Raw genomic sequence first — 18,459 nt, 5'->3', positions numbered from 1 at the left:
TTGATAAAGGATTACCATCATGATCTTAGTGATGAGAACCTTGAAATCAGTACTCCAATTCAAAACCCATCAGCTTTGCACTTGGGTTTGGTAGAAAACAGTATATATATATATAGCCCCTCCAACTGTTTAGATTCATGTATTCTTAACAAAATCTTTCATCATTGTCAAAAAGTTACAATGAATGAACCCTGTCTGGAAACCTAGTAAGGGATGCAAATTAGATGCAAAGAATGTGACTTTAAAGTCTTTGGTGCTCAGAATAAACAAAAACAGAAACAAGCAAATCTTATAAAAGTCAACTCTGAGGTGATGTGTTTTTCTTTTTTTTTTTTTCCTGTGTCTAATGAGTTGAATTGTGTCTCTCCCAAATCTGTGTCCACCCAGAACCTCAGAATATGACCTTATTTGGGGATAAATTATTTGCACTTCTGACTAGTGTAGGATTTGGGATGAAATCATTCTGGATTTAGCATTGGTTCTAAATCAACTGACTGATGTTTCTATAAGAGAAAGAAAGAGAGATTCAAATGCACAGAGATACAGTGAGAAAAACCATGTGAGGACAAAGGCAGGGATTTCAGTTGTGCTTCCATAGGTCAAAGATTGCTAGGAGCCCCCAAAGCCAGAAGAGGCAAGGAAGGATTCTCTACCAGAGACTTCAGAGAGAGTGTGGCCTTGCCAACACCTTGATTACAGATATTTGGTCCCCAAACTTGTGAAAGAATAAATTTTCATTACAGCAACCCCAGAAAACTAATGCACTGGGCATATCACATATAATTTGGAAAAGGTTAAACTTTCAGAGAAAGCATCTACTCATGGACTACAAATTGTAAAACATACTCTGCATCACAGATAAAATCAGGCAATGCAACAATGAGATATAATAAAGATAAAATGTCCTTCCATGTTCTGTACTTTCCATGCTCAATTCGATTTACATTTAAAAACCATTACTCACTGAGGGTAAGTTTAACCATAGAAAATTCTGGAATTTGTGGGCAAAAGATATAAAATGAACATCATAGTGTTTGTATCCTTTTTTTTTCGCCGAGACACCCTAATATTTGGATGCTCTTAGCCAGTTCCTGCTGCTATAACTAAGTCCTTTAGACTGGGTGATTTATAAACCATGGAAACTCATTTCTCCTAATTCTGGAGGCTGCGAAATACAAAATCAAAACACTGGCAGATTAGGTATTTGGTAAAGGCTGGCTGGCTGCTTCCAAGATGGAGCCTCGTTGCTGACTCGTCCAGTGGTGAAGAATGCTCTGTCCTTACATGGTGGAAGGGACGCAGGGGCAGGCAGCTCTCCGAAACCTCCTTCATAAGCCATTTATCATATTCATGAGCGTGAGGCCTTCATGACTTAATCATGTTCCCAAAGCCTTCACCTCATCATAACATCACAACAGGGATTCAATTTCAACCGGAATGTTGGAGGGTCACAAACATTCAAACTATAGCAGATGTCATAAACATTCATTATCACCATTTTGACAGAAAGGGAGTACGAAAAAATATTTCAGGGCGAGCCAAGATGGCTGAAGAGCAAACAGCCCAGCCCTACAGCTCCCACGGAGGACAAAAACGCCCTGTGAATTCTGCCTCTTCAACGGAGGTACCGAAGTTCTCTCATGGGGACTAACGAGGCAGTTGGTGTGACCCAGGCAGAGGAGGAGAAGCGGGTGGGGTGAGGGCCCACCGGGAGATACACGGGGCAAAGGGAGCTTTCTCCCCCAGCCAAGGGAGGCAGTGAGGGCTTGTGCTACCCGGGCCCCATCCTTCCCCTCCACGCAAAAATGGCGCTTTTTCCACAGATCCCTGCAACCTGCTGATCAGGAGGTCCCCGCGTGAGCACAAGGCCACCGGGGTCTTGGTTCTCAAGCACAGAGCTGCGAAGACACACAGCGGCTGCTGGGGTGGGCAGCCATTGGAGCAGACGCTGAAACACAGGAGTATCTGCATCCTGCGCTCTGGGAACTCCCGTGAGGCAGGAGATCGGTCCACTTCCGTGGGAAAAGGGCTGAAGCCAGGGAGCCACGCGGCCTTGCTCTCATGGATCCCCACACGCTGAAACCTACTTACCTGGAATCCCCACTGGCCACCACAGCAGGCTGCAGACTTCCTAAGAACACCGAGTTCCGGGGCGGGGAGAGAAGGCTCCAGCCCGCGTGTTTCCCTGACTGAGCGGTCTGCACCGGGAACAGTTCCCCACAGCGCAGCGCAGCGGCCCGGGGGGGCAGCTCCAGGCCAGACTGCTGCTTTAATAAAGCAGGACCTTGATGATCCGCCCTGCCTCATCAGGCGGGGACTCTCTGTGGGAATGTCAGCATCCCCAGACAGAGGTTTATGGACAGAACGCTCATATCCCTGATCAGAGAGGAGTCCCTGGAGGGAGGGGTGGCTGCGGTATGGTGGATCAGCAGTCAGTCTTTTCTGTCTGCCGCCTCTGGAGAGTCAGGGTAGCCAGGGCGAGGGTGCAACACACCGGTTCTGCCAAGGGGAAGCCAGACTGCTTATTTAAGCAGGTCTCTTTGTCTGCTCCTCCTGAATGGGTGAGACCTTCCAATAGGACTCTCCAGACACCTCATACAGGAGCGTTCCCGCCAGCATAAGGTTGGTGTCCCTGGGAAGGAGCAGGCTGCCGTTTTTATTGGTCTACAGCCTCTACTGGTGATACTTCCAGAGGCCAGAGGGAACCAGGTGAATAGGGTCTGGAATAGACCCCAGCAAACTGCAGCAGCCCTATGGAAGAGGGGCCTGACTGCCAGAAGAAAAACAGAAAGCAGCAGTGACAACAACATCAATGAAAAAGACTCCACAGAAACCCCATCCAAAGGTCAGCAGCCTCAAATATCAAAGGTAGATAAGCCCATGAATATGAGAAAGAATCAACACAAAAATGCTGAGAACTCAAAAAGCCAGAGTGCCTCTTCTCCTTCAAATGATCACGACACGTCTCTAGCAAGGGCACAGAACTGAGCTGAGGCTGAGATGGCTGAACTGGCAGAAGGAGGCTTCAGAAGATGGGTAATAAACTTCGCAGAGCTAACGGATTATGTTCTAACTTATTGCTAAGAAGCTAAGAACCATGATAAAACATTACAGGAGCTGTTAACCGGAATAACCAGTTTAAAGAGAAACAAAAATGGCCTGATGGAGCTGAAAAACACAAGAACTTCATAATGCGAACACAAGTATCAATAGCTGAATAGACCAAGCGGAAGAAAGGACAGATACCAGAGCTTGAAGACTATCTTGCTGAAGTAGGCGGGCAGAAAAGATTGGAGAAAAAAGAATAAAAAGGAAGGAACAAAACCTGTGAGAACTGTGGGGGATTATGTTAAAAGACTGAACCCACAACTGATAGGAGTACCTGAAAAAGACCCAGAGAATGGAACCAAGTTGGAAAATACACTTCAGGGTATCATTCAGGAGAACTTCCCCAACCTAGCAAGACAGAACATTAAATTTCAGGAAATAGAGAGAACCCCAATAAGACACTCCATGAGAAGATCAACCTCAAGATACGCAATCATCAGATTCTGCAAGGTCAAAATGAAGGAAAAAAAGTCAAGGGCAGCCAGAGAGAAAGGCCAGGTCACCTGTAAAGGGAGGCCCATCAGACTAACAGCAGACCTCTCAGTGGAAACCCCACAAGCCAGAAGATTGGGGTCAATATTCAACAATCTTAAAGAAAAAAATTACCAACCTAGAATTTTTTATCTGGCCAAACTAGCTTCATAAGCAAAGGAAAAATAAAATATTTTTCAGGCAAACAAGTACTGAGGGAATTTGTCACCACCAGGCCTGCCTTGCAAGAGCTCCTAATGGAAGCACTAAATATGGAAAGGAAAAACCATTACCAGCCACTACACAAATACACTGAAGTACACAGACCAGTGACACTATGAAGCAGCCATATAAACAATTCTGCAAAATAACCAGCTACCATCATGTTGATAAAATCAAATTCACACATAACAATATTAACCTTAAATGTAAATGGACTAAATGCCCCAATTAAAAGACACAGAATGGGGGCCAGGTGCTATGGCTCACACTTGTAATCCCAGCACTCTGGGAGGCCAAGGTGGGCAGATCACTTGAGGTCAGGAGTTTGAGACCAGCCTGGCCAACATGGTAAAACCCCGTCTCTACTAACAATAGAGAAATTAGCCAATCAACCAGGCATGGTGGAAGCACCTGTAATCTCAGCTACTCAGGAGGCCGAAGCAGGAGAATTGTTGGAACCTGGGAGGCAGCAGTTGCAGTGCACCAAGATCTCGCCACTGCACTCCAGCCTAGGCGGCAACAAGAGTGAGACACCATCTCAAAAAGAATAAAGACACAGAATGGCAAGCTGGATAAAATAGTCAAGACCCATCTGTGTGCTGTTTCAAGAAACCCATCTCACATGCAAAACACACAGACTCAAAATAAAAGAATGGAGGAAAATTTATCAAGCAAATGGAAAACAGAATAAAAGCAGGAGTTGCAATACTAGTTTCTGACAAAACAGACTTTAAATCAGCAGCGATCAAAAAAGACAAAGGAGGACATTACAAAATAGTAAAGGGGTAAATTCGACATGAAGAGCTAAATATCCTAAATATATGTGTACCTAACACAGGAGCACCCAGATTCATAAAACAAGTTCTTAGAGACCTACAAAGAGAATTAGACTCCTACACAATAATAGTGGGAGATTTTACACCCCATTGTCAATAATAGTGGGAGATTTTACACCCCATTGTCAATATTAGTTAGAACATTGAGACAGAAAATTAACAAAGATATTCAGGACTTGAACTCAGCTCTGGATGAAATGGACATGATACATATTATAGAACTCTCCACTCCAAAACAACAGAATATACACTTTTCTCAGGGACACATGGCACTTACTGTAAAATTGATGACATAATTGGAAGTAAATCACGCCTCAGCAAATGCAAAAGAACCAAAATCATAACAAACAATCTCTCAGAACACAGCACAATCGAATTAGAATTCAAGATTAAGAAACTCACTAAAACCACACAACAACATGGAAATTGAACAACCTGCTCCTGAAGGACTCCTAGGTGAAATTAAGGCAGACATCAAGAAATTCTCTGAAACCAATGAGAACAAAGAGACAATGTACCAGAATCTCTGGGACACAGATAAAGCAGTAGTAAGAGGGAAATGTATAGGACTAAATGCCCACATCAAAATGCTAGAAAGATCTGAAGTTGACAAACTAACATTACAACTATAACAACTAGAGAACCAAGAGCAAACAAACCCCAAAGCTAGCAGAAGACAAAAAATAACCAAGATTAGAGCAGAAGAGAAGGAGATAGAAACACACACAAACACACACACGAAAAAATATCCCTTAAAAAAATGAATCCAGGAGCTCTTTTTTAAAAAAATAATAAAATGACAGAATGCTAGGTAGACTAATAAAGAAGAAAAGAGAGAAGAATCAAATAGACACAATAAAAAATGATAAAGAGGATATCACCGCTGACCCTCTAGAAATATAAACAACCATCAGAGAATACTATAAACACCTCTGTACAAATAAATTAGAAGATCTAGAATAAAATGGATAAATTCCTGGATACACACACCCTACCAAGATTGAACAAGGAAGAAGTTGAATCCCTGAATAGACCAATAACAAATTCTGAAATTGAGACAGTAATAAATAGTCTACCAAACAAAAAAAGTCCAGGACCAGATAGATTTACAGCTGACTTATACTAGAAATACAAACGGGAGCTGCTACCCTTTCTTATGAAACCATCACAAATAATTAAAAAGGAGGGACTCCTCCCTAACTCATTCTATGAGGCCAGCATCATCCTAACACCAAAACCTGACAGAGATACAACAAAAAAAGAAAACTTCAGCCCAATATCCCTGATGAACACTGACGCAAAAATTCTCAACAAAATACTGGCAAACTGAATAGAGCAGCACACAAAAAAACTTGTCCATCATGATCAAGTTGACTTTATCCCTGGAATGTAAGATTGGTTCAACATACACAAATCAATAAACATGATTCATCACATAAACAGATCTAAAGACAAAGCCACATGATTGTCCCAATAGATGCAGAAAAGGCCTTTGATAAAATTCAAAATTCTTTCATATTAAAAACTCTCAATAAAGTAGGTGTAGAAGGAACATACCTCAATATAATAAGAGCCACTTATGACAAAGCCGCAAACAACAGCATACTGAATGAGCAAAAGTTGGAAGCATTCCCCTTGAAAACCGGCACAAGTCAAAGATGCCCTGTCTCGCCACTCCTATTTACCGCGGTATCAGAAGTTCCAGCCAGAGCAATCAGAAAAGAGAAAGAAATAAAGTGTATTAAAATAGAAAGAAAGAAATTCAAATTGCCTTTGTTTGCAGATAACATGATCCTATATGTAGAAAACCAGATTGTTTCAACCCAAAAGCTTCTTAAGCTGATAAGCAACTTCAGCATAGTCTGAGGATACAAAATCAATGTGCAAAAGTCACAAACGTTCCTATATACCAACAACAGGAGAGCCAAATCATGAATGAACTCCCACTCACAATTGCTACAAAGAGAATAAAATACGTAGGAATACAGCTAACAAGGGAAGTGAATGACCTCTTCAAGGAGAAATACAAACCACTGCTCATAGGTATCAGAGCGGACACAAACAAATGGAAAACATTCCATGCTCACAAATAAGAAGAATCAATACCATGAAAATGACTACACCTCCCAAAGTAATTTACAGATTCAATGCTACTCCCATTTAACTACCATTGACATTCTTCACAGAATTAGAAGAGACTACTTTAAAATTTATATGGAACCAAAAAAGAGCTTGGGTTAAGACAATACAAAGCAAAAGAACAAAGCTGGAGACATGACACTACAGAACTTCAAATTGCACTACAAGGCTAAATAATTAAAACAGGATGGTACTAGTACAAAACAGACACATAGACCAAAGGAACAGAATAGAAAACTCAGAAATAAGACTGCACCTCTATAACCATCTGGTCTTTGACAAACCTGACAAAAACAAGCAATGGGGAAAGAATTCCCTATTTAGTAAATGGTGCTGGGAGAACTGGCTAGCTGCACGCAGAAGACTGAAGCAACTCCTTCCTTACATCTTATATAAAAATTAACTCAAGATAGATTAAAGACTTAAATGTAAAACCTAAATCTATAAAAACCCTAGAAGAAAACCTAGGCAATACCATTCAGGACATAGGCACGGGCAAAGATTTCACAACAAAATCACCAAAAGCAATTGCAACAAAAGCAAAAATTGACAAATGGGATCTAATTAAACTAAAGAGCTTCTGCACAGCAAAAGAAACTATCATCAGAGTGAACAGACAACCCACAGAGTGGGAGAAAATGTTTACAATCTATCCATCTGAAAAGGTCTAATATCAAGAATCTACAAGGAACTTAAACGGATTTGCAAGTAAAAAACAATCCCTTTACAAAGTGTGCAAAGGACCTGAACAGACATTTGTCAAAAGAAGACATTCATGTGGCCAACATACATATGAAAAAAACCTCAACAACACTGATAGAGAAATGTAAATCAAAACCACAACGAGATACCATCTCATGCCAGTCAGAATGACGATTATTAATAAGTCAGGAAACAAGAGATGCTAGCGAGGTTGCTGAGAATTAAGAATGCTTTTACACTTTTGGTGGGAGTGTAAATTAGTCCAACCATGTGGAAGATGATGTGGCAATTCCACAAAGATCTCAAACCAGAAATACCATTTGACCCAGCAATCCCATTTGTGAGTATATACCCAAACAGATATAAATCATTCTATTATGAAAGATACCTGCATATGTATGTTCATTGCAGCGCTTTTCACAATAGCAAAGACATGGAATCAACCCAAATGTCCATCAATGATAGACTGGATAAAGAAAATGTAGTACATATATACCATGGAATACTATGCAGCCATAAAAAGGAACAAGATCATGTTCTTTGCGGAGACATGAATGGAACTAGAAACCACTGTCCTAAGCAAACTATCATAGGAACAGAAAACCAAACACCACATGTTCTCACTTATAAATGGGGGCTGAACAATGAGAACACATGAACGCAGGGAGGGTAACAACACACAGTGGGGCCTGTCAGGGGCAAAGGGTTGGGGGAGGGAGAGCATTAGGAAAAATAGCTAATGCATGCTGGTCTCAGCACCTAGGTGATGGGTTGATATGTGCAGCAACCATCATGGCACACATTTACCTGTGTAAGAAACCTGCACATCCTGCACATGTACCCCAGAACTTAAAATAAAAATAAAAATAAAAAAAGAAATTTTGTAGGTTAAAAAAAGAACTTTACTTATTGTGCCATAACGTGGTTTACAATAGATACTTTTTTACTATAAAATAAAATTAGAAAAGATAATTTTTTATTTTAAATAAATACTTTAAAGTAAACTTTTCAGTACAAATTTTAATGTATAGAAAGGAAAAATGATTTTACTATGTTGATGAACCTATAGTTAGGGAACCACTTCCAAACATATTCATCAGCAATATAAATACAAAAGACTACTAATATACACAATAATGGATTATGAATAATGACTGTCAAAACCATTATGCTAAATGGTATAATGGTTTTGAGATTCATTATAAGTCGATTCATTATCATGCAAAAATGATAGCAAACAAAAAAGCTTATACTCTGTGTAATTATATTCATACAGAAATTTAGAAGAGACACAACTATAAAGAAAATAAAGGTTGATGCAGAATGAGATGGGGCAAAGTATCGAATGAAAACTATTATAAGGTATCGTATTATTCACTGTTAAAAATGTTTTTCATTTTGTGTACTGTGGTGGTAGAATGATTACATGTATTCATTAGAACTCATCAGAAACACTTAGATTAGTGAATAGTATTATATGTAATTTTTACCCCAACAAAGCTAGTTTTTGAAACTTTGCAGAAATATTAGAAACAACAACAATCATAGTGGAAAGACTGGATTTGTGAAGGCCACATACGTTTTCTCTACAATACCTTATCTTTGTTTTGAGAACTGCCCCTTCTGATCCATAGGACATATTTTAGGTGACACAATCCCTCTTACCTGATTATATCATATGTGGATTTTTTGAACCATACTATATAGGGATTTTCTAAGTGAGAATTGAGAAAGAAAATTAATCACTTTCTGAGTGTTGAAAACTATGAAAATTGTGCTTTGTTGCTAATATTTCCTACATTTTGTGGTTCTCATATTTTCTTCAGTGGACATGCATTATTTTTATAGATTTAATAATTAATCACATCTATATTTTATCTTTTTATTATATCACAGTTAGGCTTTGACTCTGGCAAGGCAAGTTGGGCAATATTTGTCATCATTATTGTTTGTTCATTGTTTTTGCTACTCCTATTCATTTTCCATCTTAGGAGCCCAAGCTCCTCAGCAGCACTCTCTGTATCCAAGAGTCCTCATAAGTATTTCCCCTTGGCATCTTCTGCTTTGAATATTTTGTTACTCATTATTAGGTGTGTCATTCTATTTAAGAGGGCCTTGGCAGTATCCAAGCAGAACACAAATTGCCTATAAAAGACTGGTATGTTCTTACAAGCATTATGGCATGTGCCCATTGAACATTAGCTCTGCTCATCCCCATCAATTATAGGCTTTGTACTGACCACACCCTCTAAAATGTGCTCATTGCTTTCCAGGTATGTCACTAACTGCTTCAGACAATAACCAAATTCATGTAAATCCCATAAAACATTTTTTAAGCATAACTACCATTCCTGAAAAATCTTGTGACTAAATGATCTCTAATGACCTCTAAGGTTTCCCGATGTCAGTTGATGGAGCCCTGTCTCAGGGTCTGGCCCTAGAATTCATGTACAGGTTGCTTATTGCAAAGTTGTCCCAGGAGGAGAGGATGAGTGGCTGAAGTAGGAAGGGAGTAAAACCAATGATAGCGTGCATTATCCAGCTGAACCCTGCTCTGGGCAGCTGGGACTTAACTCCACCAGGAACTACTGGAAGTTGAGACACAATGGCAATCTGATGCAATCTCTTTCCTAACAACCTCCTTGGAAAGGAACTTGTGCGCAGGTGTAAGCTTTCTGTCATGATCCCATGCCACTCTCTGAGTGGCCACCTCTGCTTAGGTACAACACTGTTAGTAGTTGTTTTAGCAATAATGATGATCCAATCTTTTTTTTTAACCACTGCAGCAAGAAAAGGATTATCTCCAACAAGTAAATAGCAGACTATTTTTAAAAATGTGTTGTTCACCAGTTAGAATGGCAATCATTAAAAAGTCAGGAAACAACAGGTGCTGGAGAGGATGTGGAGAAATAGGAACACTTTTACACTGTTGGTGGGATTATAAACTAGTTCAACCATTATGGAAAACAGTATGGCGATTCCTCAAGGATCTAGAACTAGATGTACCACATGACCCAGCCATCCCATTACTGGGTATATACCCAAAGGATTATAAATCATGCTGCTATAAAGACACATGCACACGTATGTTTATTGCGGCACTATTCACAATAGCAAAGACTTGGAATCAACCCAAATGTCCATCAGTGACAGACTGGATTAAGAAAATGTGGCACATATACACCATGGAATACTATGCAGCCATAAAAAAGGATGAGTTTGTGTCCTTTGTAGGGACATGGATGCAGCTGGAAACCATCATTCTTAGCAAACTATCACAAGAACAGAAAACCAAACACCGCATGTTCTCACTCATAGGTGGGAACTGAACAATGAGATCACTTGGACTCGGGAAGGGGAACATCACACACCAGGGCCTATCATGGGGAGGGGGGAGAGGAGAGGGATGGCATTGGGAGTTATACCTGATGTAAATGACGAGTTGATGGGTGCTGACGAGTTGATGGGTGCAGCACAGCAACATGGCACAAGTATACATATGTAACAAACCTGCACGTTATGCACATGTACCCTAGAACTTAAAGTATAATAATAATAATAAATAAAAATAAAATTAAAAAATAAAAAAATGTGTTGTAATATGGAAAAATGTACTCATCAAAATGTAGGACTGAACTGGAGTCCTTGGACAAGACAACATGCCAAAAGTTCTTGATTCTTCTCCCAATTCCATTTGATTCTATTTGTTGGCTGGTATGGAAAGTCTGACAATTTCCTAAGGCCAGTACAATGTCAAAATTGTAGCTTACTGTAATCTATCTGCTTTTGCTGCTATCCCATATAACACAATTGGAACATGTTTTGAATGTCACTGACAGTCTGAGAGTTCTAGCATATTATTTTGGAAATTTCTGCTAATTTATGTCACCAAAATTACTGACTTGAGACTGAGTATTTGCCCACAGGCAGGCATAATTAACTTTTATTCAATTATTTATTGAATTTGTAGATTGAACATTTTTACAAAATTATGAATTATATAATTGATAATTAATCATAATTCTTGTAAAATGTAGTCCCATGGCATAAACCATTGCAGCTTAAGAATAATTTTTATGTCTTTGACATTAAGATAAAGTTTTAGATAAAAGATTCAGATTGAGGTTAGATAGCTTCAATTCAGATTGGTTAGAAAAGCAATATTCAAGATGTAAGTTAGCACAGCATGGAAATGATGGGTTAGGATTTTTAAGGAAATGTTATTTGCAATTTACTTACATAATATAGATTATGCAGGGAAAGTCTTCATTAACACATCTGTGATAAGAACAGTGATTGAAAGTTAAACTTTGCTATGTTCAAACCTAGCCTGTCATATCCTGGTACAGGACATAAAATTTCTTGGTGCATTAGTTCTCTCAACATGAATATAATGATAGATGCTACATTATATGAATTTTGTCAGGATTAAATGAGGTAGTACACACAAGGTATATTACAAAAATTGTATTGACTACACTGTGTTTAAAAGTCCGTTCTATGTGTTGAGGTATATGTAATTGGATATCAAGGTTTTTTAAACTTATTTGTTGTTAGCTAAATAAATCTGTACCGGCCGGGCGCGGTGGCTCAAGCCTGTAATCCCAGCACTTTGGGAGGCCGAGACGGGCGGATCACGAGGTCAGGAGATCAAGACCATCCGGGCTAACACGGTGAAACCCCGTTTCTACTAAAAATACAAAAAATTAGCCGGGCGTGGTGGCGGGCGCCTGTAGTCCCAGCTACTCCGGAGGCTGAGGCAGGAGAATGGCGTAAACCCGGGAGGCGGAGCTTGCAGTGAGCTGAGATCCGGCCACAGCACTCCAGCCTGGGTGACAGAGCGAGACTCCGTCTCAAAAAAAAATAATAATAATAAATAAATAAATAAATAAATCTGTACCAAACTTTAGTAGAAGGAAAATGAGGATAAATGTCCTTAATAAAATATAGATGAAATGTTAAGGGTAGTTCAGAGTAGAGAGATACACTTTCCCCATAGCTGACTACCTCTGTTCACATACTATGTGGGGTGAAGCTGGACAGCAATGTCCAAAGGCTGGAAGAAATAACGCTGAGACTTTAGGAAATGATTGATGGAATGGATCATGTTGGAATTGGGTATCAGAATATGGGAACAATTTGAACTTTTTCTCTGCTTTCCCAAAGCTCCTCAAATTCTGCAGAGTGACATTGGCTATGTGAGGTTATTTTAAAATTTATAGATTTATATAGAGAGACACAGATATAGATGCGAATATAATTTAAATATATAAACACACACACATGCACAAACATACATATACTTATACATCTATGTATATTTATAAATACTGACTGGACCATACTGGAATATTTCTGCATCATACTTTTATGTTTCTAAAACATATAGCATTTTCATACCATTCTGCAATAATAAGTAAAAAAAATGTTGAAAAAGTATTGCTCCTATGGTTAAATAATATGTTATTTTCTGAGAGTAGGGAAAAAAATGTATTTTCTGTACCTGTTTATTTTTACATGACTGTTGTTAGTCCCAACAATAAAAAAAGTTAAAGCAGCTGTTGTCAAAGAATATTTTGGGTGACATAAAAAAAAAAAACAAAATTAGCATTGAATATACTTTAATTATTTTTTTAAAAGATGCTAATCATTTGGAACATAAAATTAATATTGTATATATCAGCAATTCTATCAGCATTTTCCATACTTTATAGACTTCATAGGCTTAATGAAAGTTTAAAAAGTTTCATTACAGCAATGTTTGATGGGATAAGTGAACCAGTATTAATACCTCTTTTCCAGCATTTAATGATAATATAAATTAGTAATAATTTTTGAAGTTACAGCATGTTTTGTGCTTTTTGCCTCTTCTTAAATACTAAATTTATTAAAACTTAAGCTTAATAAAATAATAGGTACTAACTATTTGCAAAATAAATGTTATTTGAGGAACATGTATTATTGAAACTCTGTGGCACTTTTTTTCATTTTCCTGTGAGTACTGGGTTGTGAAAAATAAAGCATTATTTGATGTATTCTCGTGGCTTCTTGTGGAAGTCAGTACATTCGGTACATACGTTTTGAACTAAATTGAATTCAACTTAATTGAATTCAATTCAGATTTTAACTGAAATTTAGTTGTGGAGTTAGAAGATAAAATAATTCTATAGCCCAGAAAACCTCAAGCTTACAGTCTGGCTAGGCCCCAACAACTAAACTGGTGTCATCTAATTAAAAGAGGAATTTTTCTCTCCTACATGATTCTGTTCTCTTTTTCTGGGGGAAAAACAAGTTCTTTCTCTTTTTCTTCCAATAATAGGATGTATTGCTCAATTAAAAAGAAAAGCGTTGCAATTGTTACATGCAAAACTGAAAATACTCTAGACAATTTTTCATCTTAGTTTTATTCAGAGTCAAGATTCTCACTTTCTTCTGTAGAAATATTCTACTTAGAAGAATAATAAAATAGATCGTTACATTACAAAACTGATCAAATTTTCAGAATTCATCCTTGTATGAAACAAAGTACATCGATTTAAAGTTTAATTTCTTTCAACAGTAAAATAGAAGCTTTTGGAAAACAAGTTTTAAAAACACAATAAAACTGAAATTACATATAAAACTCAGTAAAATCTGTAACCACCTAAGATCTTTTAAGTATTAATATATGAACTGGTAATTAGCATCTTGAGCCATGTGCATTGTATAATCTTTTAAAAAGTGGAAAGAAAAAAGAAAATAATGCCAATTTTGCCAAAAACATTTTCATAGCTAGCATTCAAATCCTAAATAATGATCACAACAGACAAGTTTTGGTAAAATCTTAGCCATAAGATAATTGATTTGCACCAACATATATATGGAAGATTAAAATTTGATTTTTACATTGAATCAAGTCTCAAAAATATAACCACTTTCAAAATGTCCTGAAGATACTGGCCAGATGCTGAAAATGTCTAAAATAATATCTTATTTAGAAACCTAACTTAATCATCCAGTTTACTTATTTTTAAAGTAAATTTATTTCTAAATCATTATCAAGCAAAAAGGTAAAGTAAAATAACAATATATTTTTTCACCAGGTGACCCAGGAGCATCAGCATGGCTGGGCGTTTTAGACGTCAGGCTTTTTACATCTACAATGTCCCATGTGTTCGTGAAGATTCACCAGTCGAGGAAAACCAATCGTATTGTTCCTCAGGTTTTTGGAACTATGCTAAATTAGAATAGAGTATTTTGCACAAAAAGATAGCAGATTCAAAATGTTAAAAATGTTCAAATTTCATTTGTGGCCCCTTGTGAATAAAGTCTTTTGGGGTCACCCCAATGAACTGAGCCCAAGCGTGACTGGAGAATTTAACTCAAGGTTTCTCTCTCTACCAGCTTTATACTGAAGAATGATTTTTCTCTGGTTGCCCTGTCAATTATCTAGCATTTGGCTCGTTGACTCTGAGCTGGTCAAAAAGCCAATTTAATGAACTACAAAAATGCCTTTGGCTAAGTTATGGACTTAGATAAAGACATGGGAACTACTCAAATGTGTCTGATGACAGCCCTTGGTTCACAATACCCACCACAAATGTCCTCTGGTCAGAAAGTTTCAGACAGGTCATAAACAAACCCTTGGCTTCAGAAAAGGTCACTATTTACTGAATGCAAAGGTTTAAGGCATTTCAAATGTAATTATTTTCTGTAGCCTTAAAAATACAAAAACAAACTCAAAAAACTACATTTCCTGCATACAATTATCTAATAATCTAGAATTACACACACACACACACACACACACACACACACTCTCACACATTTTTCCCTTAAGAGAGGCATCTATGTAAGGAATAATGCATAATCTATACATGTTCAAGAAAGTGCAAAATTATGGAAAAGCAAAATATCAATACATGATGTTTAATAACCTTCTACATAGATTGTTTTCGATTTGATCAGTTAACCTAAGTAAATTGGTTAGGATTCATTGCTTCAGTTAGCCATTGCTGCATAAAAATGTACCCTAATTTGTGGTAGTTTAAAAATAGCAATGCTTTGTAACTTCTCACCATTAGTGAGTTGGAGGGGGGCGGTTCCATAGTGCTTTCACCTGGCTCTCCTCACGCAGTTGCAAGATGACTGAGCTGAGATCCGGCATGCCTTTCTCATGTATCTGGCCATGCACATAGGCAATTGCCTGACACTCCTCACTTCTCTACCTTGGGACCCCTCATCTGCCAGCAGACAAACCCAGTTTTCTTCCCTGGTGGGTCTCAGGGCAGAACCAGGGCAGTGATCTAAGATACAGAAAGCATAAGCACATAAGGCTTCTTGAGACCCACATCCAGAATACGTATAGCATCACTTCTGCCATCTTCTACTGGTTAGGCCAGCCATCTGCCCAGGCCAGATTTGCAAAGAGAACCATATTCTATATTTCCCAGGAGGAGTAGCAAAATCCGATTGAAAAAATCTATGGGAGCACTTGTAGCTATCTTTGAAAATAGCAGTCTTCTTAAATTTCCTCCTACACTGAGACAAAATAATGCCATTATAGGCCCAAGCACTAGTCCCATTTCCACATTGTTCATTATGTTGAAAGATTTCCATCGTGCCTTGGAACTACTTTGAATTTGTCAAACTGTTTTATGATATGGAATATATCATTATCCCATATCCTTGTGTAAACATAAGAATAATTTCTGTATTTACAGTTTATCTAACTGTAGCCCCTTTAAACTTTATTAAAAGCTTCCTCTAACCAGCTGAGATAAATAACCAAAGATTATCAGTTATGGAATGATACCTACATGCTGCCCAACAGAGGCAATTTGCCCAAGGTTTTCCCTTTTACTGTAAACTGAAATTGACATCAGATTAAAAAACAAAGGAAGTAGATTAAATTGTGAAGCCAGTTTTGCTAAAGTTTAGTAAAACCTACCATAAAAGGCAGAATATATCATGTGCCTTCTTCTCTGAATATTTTGCTTTGTTGCCAGACCTTTTATGCCTTACATACAAGGCATAGAACAAAATTATTTTCTCCGATGTACAATCTAGAAACAGGAATATATAATTTATTGTGTTGCTACATATCCATTATCTTTTAAACTATTTAGGCTTTTCTCCATCAGAGTCAGGTAAAAATTAAGTAAAAATTATTCCTCTAGATAATTTTATTTTTTTGTTTTAATTAAATGAAAAGTTTTTTATAATATATTCTTGGTACATGCCTAAATCTGGCTTTTTAAGTATAAATCATTTTCTTTTCCTCTAGCCTCTCCTGAATCAATGTGTTTACTATTTTTATTAGGCATTTTGTTTGAGTCTGATATTTCTGTGAGGTTCATAATCTCCAGGGCTTAGGTACACAACTAAACCTCTGTTACTCACCGTTTATGAAAATTAACCAAAGGTGGATTAGAGACTTAAATGTAAGACCTGAAACTAAAAGTCCTAGAAGAAAACCTAGAAAAAAACCCTTTTGAACATTGGGCTAGGCAAATAATTTATGACTAAGACCCAAAACCAAATGCAACAGAAACAAAAATAGACAAATGGGACTAAATTAAACTAAAAATCTTAAAAGGTACATGAAAATAAATACTCAACAGAGGAAACAGAAAACCTACAAATGGGGAGAATGTATTTGCAAACTATGCCTCTAACAAAGGTCTAATATACAGAATTTTCAACAAAGTCAAAAAAAAGTCAGCAAGAAAACAATAAATAACCCCCATTGAAAAGAGAGAAAGGGCATGAACAGACATTGTCGAAACAAGACACATTAAGCAGCCAATGTACTTATGAAAATGTGCTCAACACTGCTGATCATCGGAGTCATGCAAATTAGTAATGCAAATTAAAACCACCACGAGATACCATCTTACACCAGTCAGAATAGCTGTTACTAAAAAGTAAAAATAAACAAATAAACCCAACAGGTGTCGGTGACAATGTGGAAAAAGGAAACACTTATACGCTATTGGTAGGAATGTAAATTAGTACAACCTCTATAGAAAACGGTATGGAGATTTCCCAAGAAACTAAAAATAGAAATATCATTTGACTCAGCAACCCCACTACTGGGTATCTATCTGCCCAAAGGGAGAGGAATTTTTTTATATCAAAAATACATCTGGACTTGGATGTTTATCACAGCACTATTCACATAGCAAAGTCATAAAATTAATCTAAGTGTCCATCAACAGAGACTGAATGAAGAAAATGTGGTATATTAAATAGAATACAACATAGAATACTACATAGCCATAAAAAAAGAATGAAATCATGTCTCTCACAGCAACATGGATGGAGCTGGAGCCCATTATCCTAAGTGAAATAACTCAGAAATGGAAAATCGAGTACCGCGTGTTCCCACTTACAAGTGAAAGCTAAATAGTGGGTACACACGGACATACAGAGGGAAATCAGAGATACTAGGGCTCCACAAGGAGGAAGGGTAGTAAGTAGTACAGGGGTGAAAATAACCTATTGGGTACAATGTTCCCTATTCAGGTAATGGATACACTTGGAGACCAAACCTCATCAATACTCAGTACATCCATGTAACAAACCTGAATGTGCACCCTATGAATCTATTTTTAAAAAACAAATATCCTTTTCATTCTCATTTGTCCACAGATGTATTCATACACTGAAGTTATTTTATTGAAGAAATGGCTACTATTTCCCAGATACTTTACTGAAATCAGAAGCCAGGTTTTATGCCTAGAAACATCAAACATTTTCTTTTGAATCATTTTAGCTAAATAAATAATTTGGATTTCTGACCTAATGACTATTAAAAAACTTCAATATAACTTTATAAAAGATGGTAGATAAAATGTAACTGTTCTTCTAAAGTACTCGTTCCATTTCTTTGGGTTTATCTCTGATCGCCATTAAACAAAGACAACAGAGGTTACGGTCAACGTTATTGTACTTGAAGAAATTTTACAAGTACAAACATTTACATTTTACAAACACCCCT

General features: G+C 37.5%; 1 long non-coding RNA gene across 1 annotated transcript; it reads left to right on the top strand.

Annotated features, from left to right (window-relative positions):
* Window positions 1-1,539: 1,539 nt before the first annotated feature.
* Window positions 1,540-16,589, top strand: LOC108582969. Its single transcript, XR_001897095.3, has 3 exons — window positions 1,540-1,624; window positions 8,755-8,840; window positions 14,561-16,589. It is a non-coding gene; the product is annotated as an uncharacterized LOC108582969 (long non-coding RNA).
* The last annotated feature ends 1,870 nt before the right edge of the window (window positions 16,590-18,459 follow it).

The sequence above is a fragment of the Papio anubis genome, chromosome 15 (assembly GCF_008728515.1).
Source record: "Papio anubis isolate 15944 chromosome 15, Panubis1.0, whole genome shotgun sequence".
Lineage (NCBI taxonomy): Eukaryota > Metazoa > Chordata > Mammalia > Primates > Cercopithecidae > Papio > Papio anubis.
This window is presented reverse-complemented; position numbering and strand designations above follow the sequence as displayed.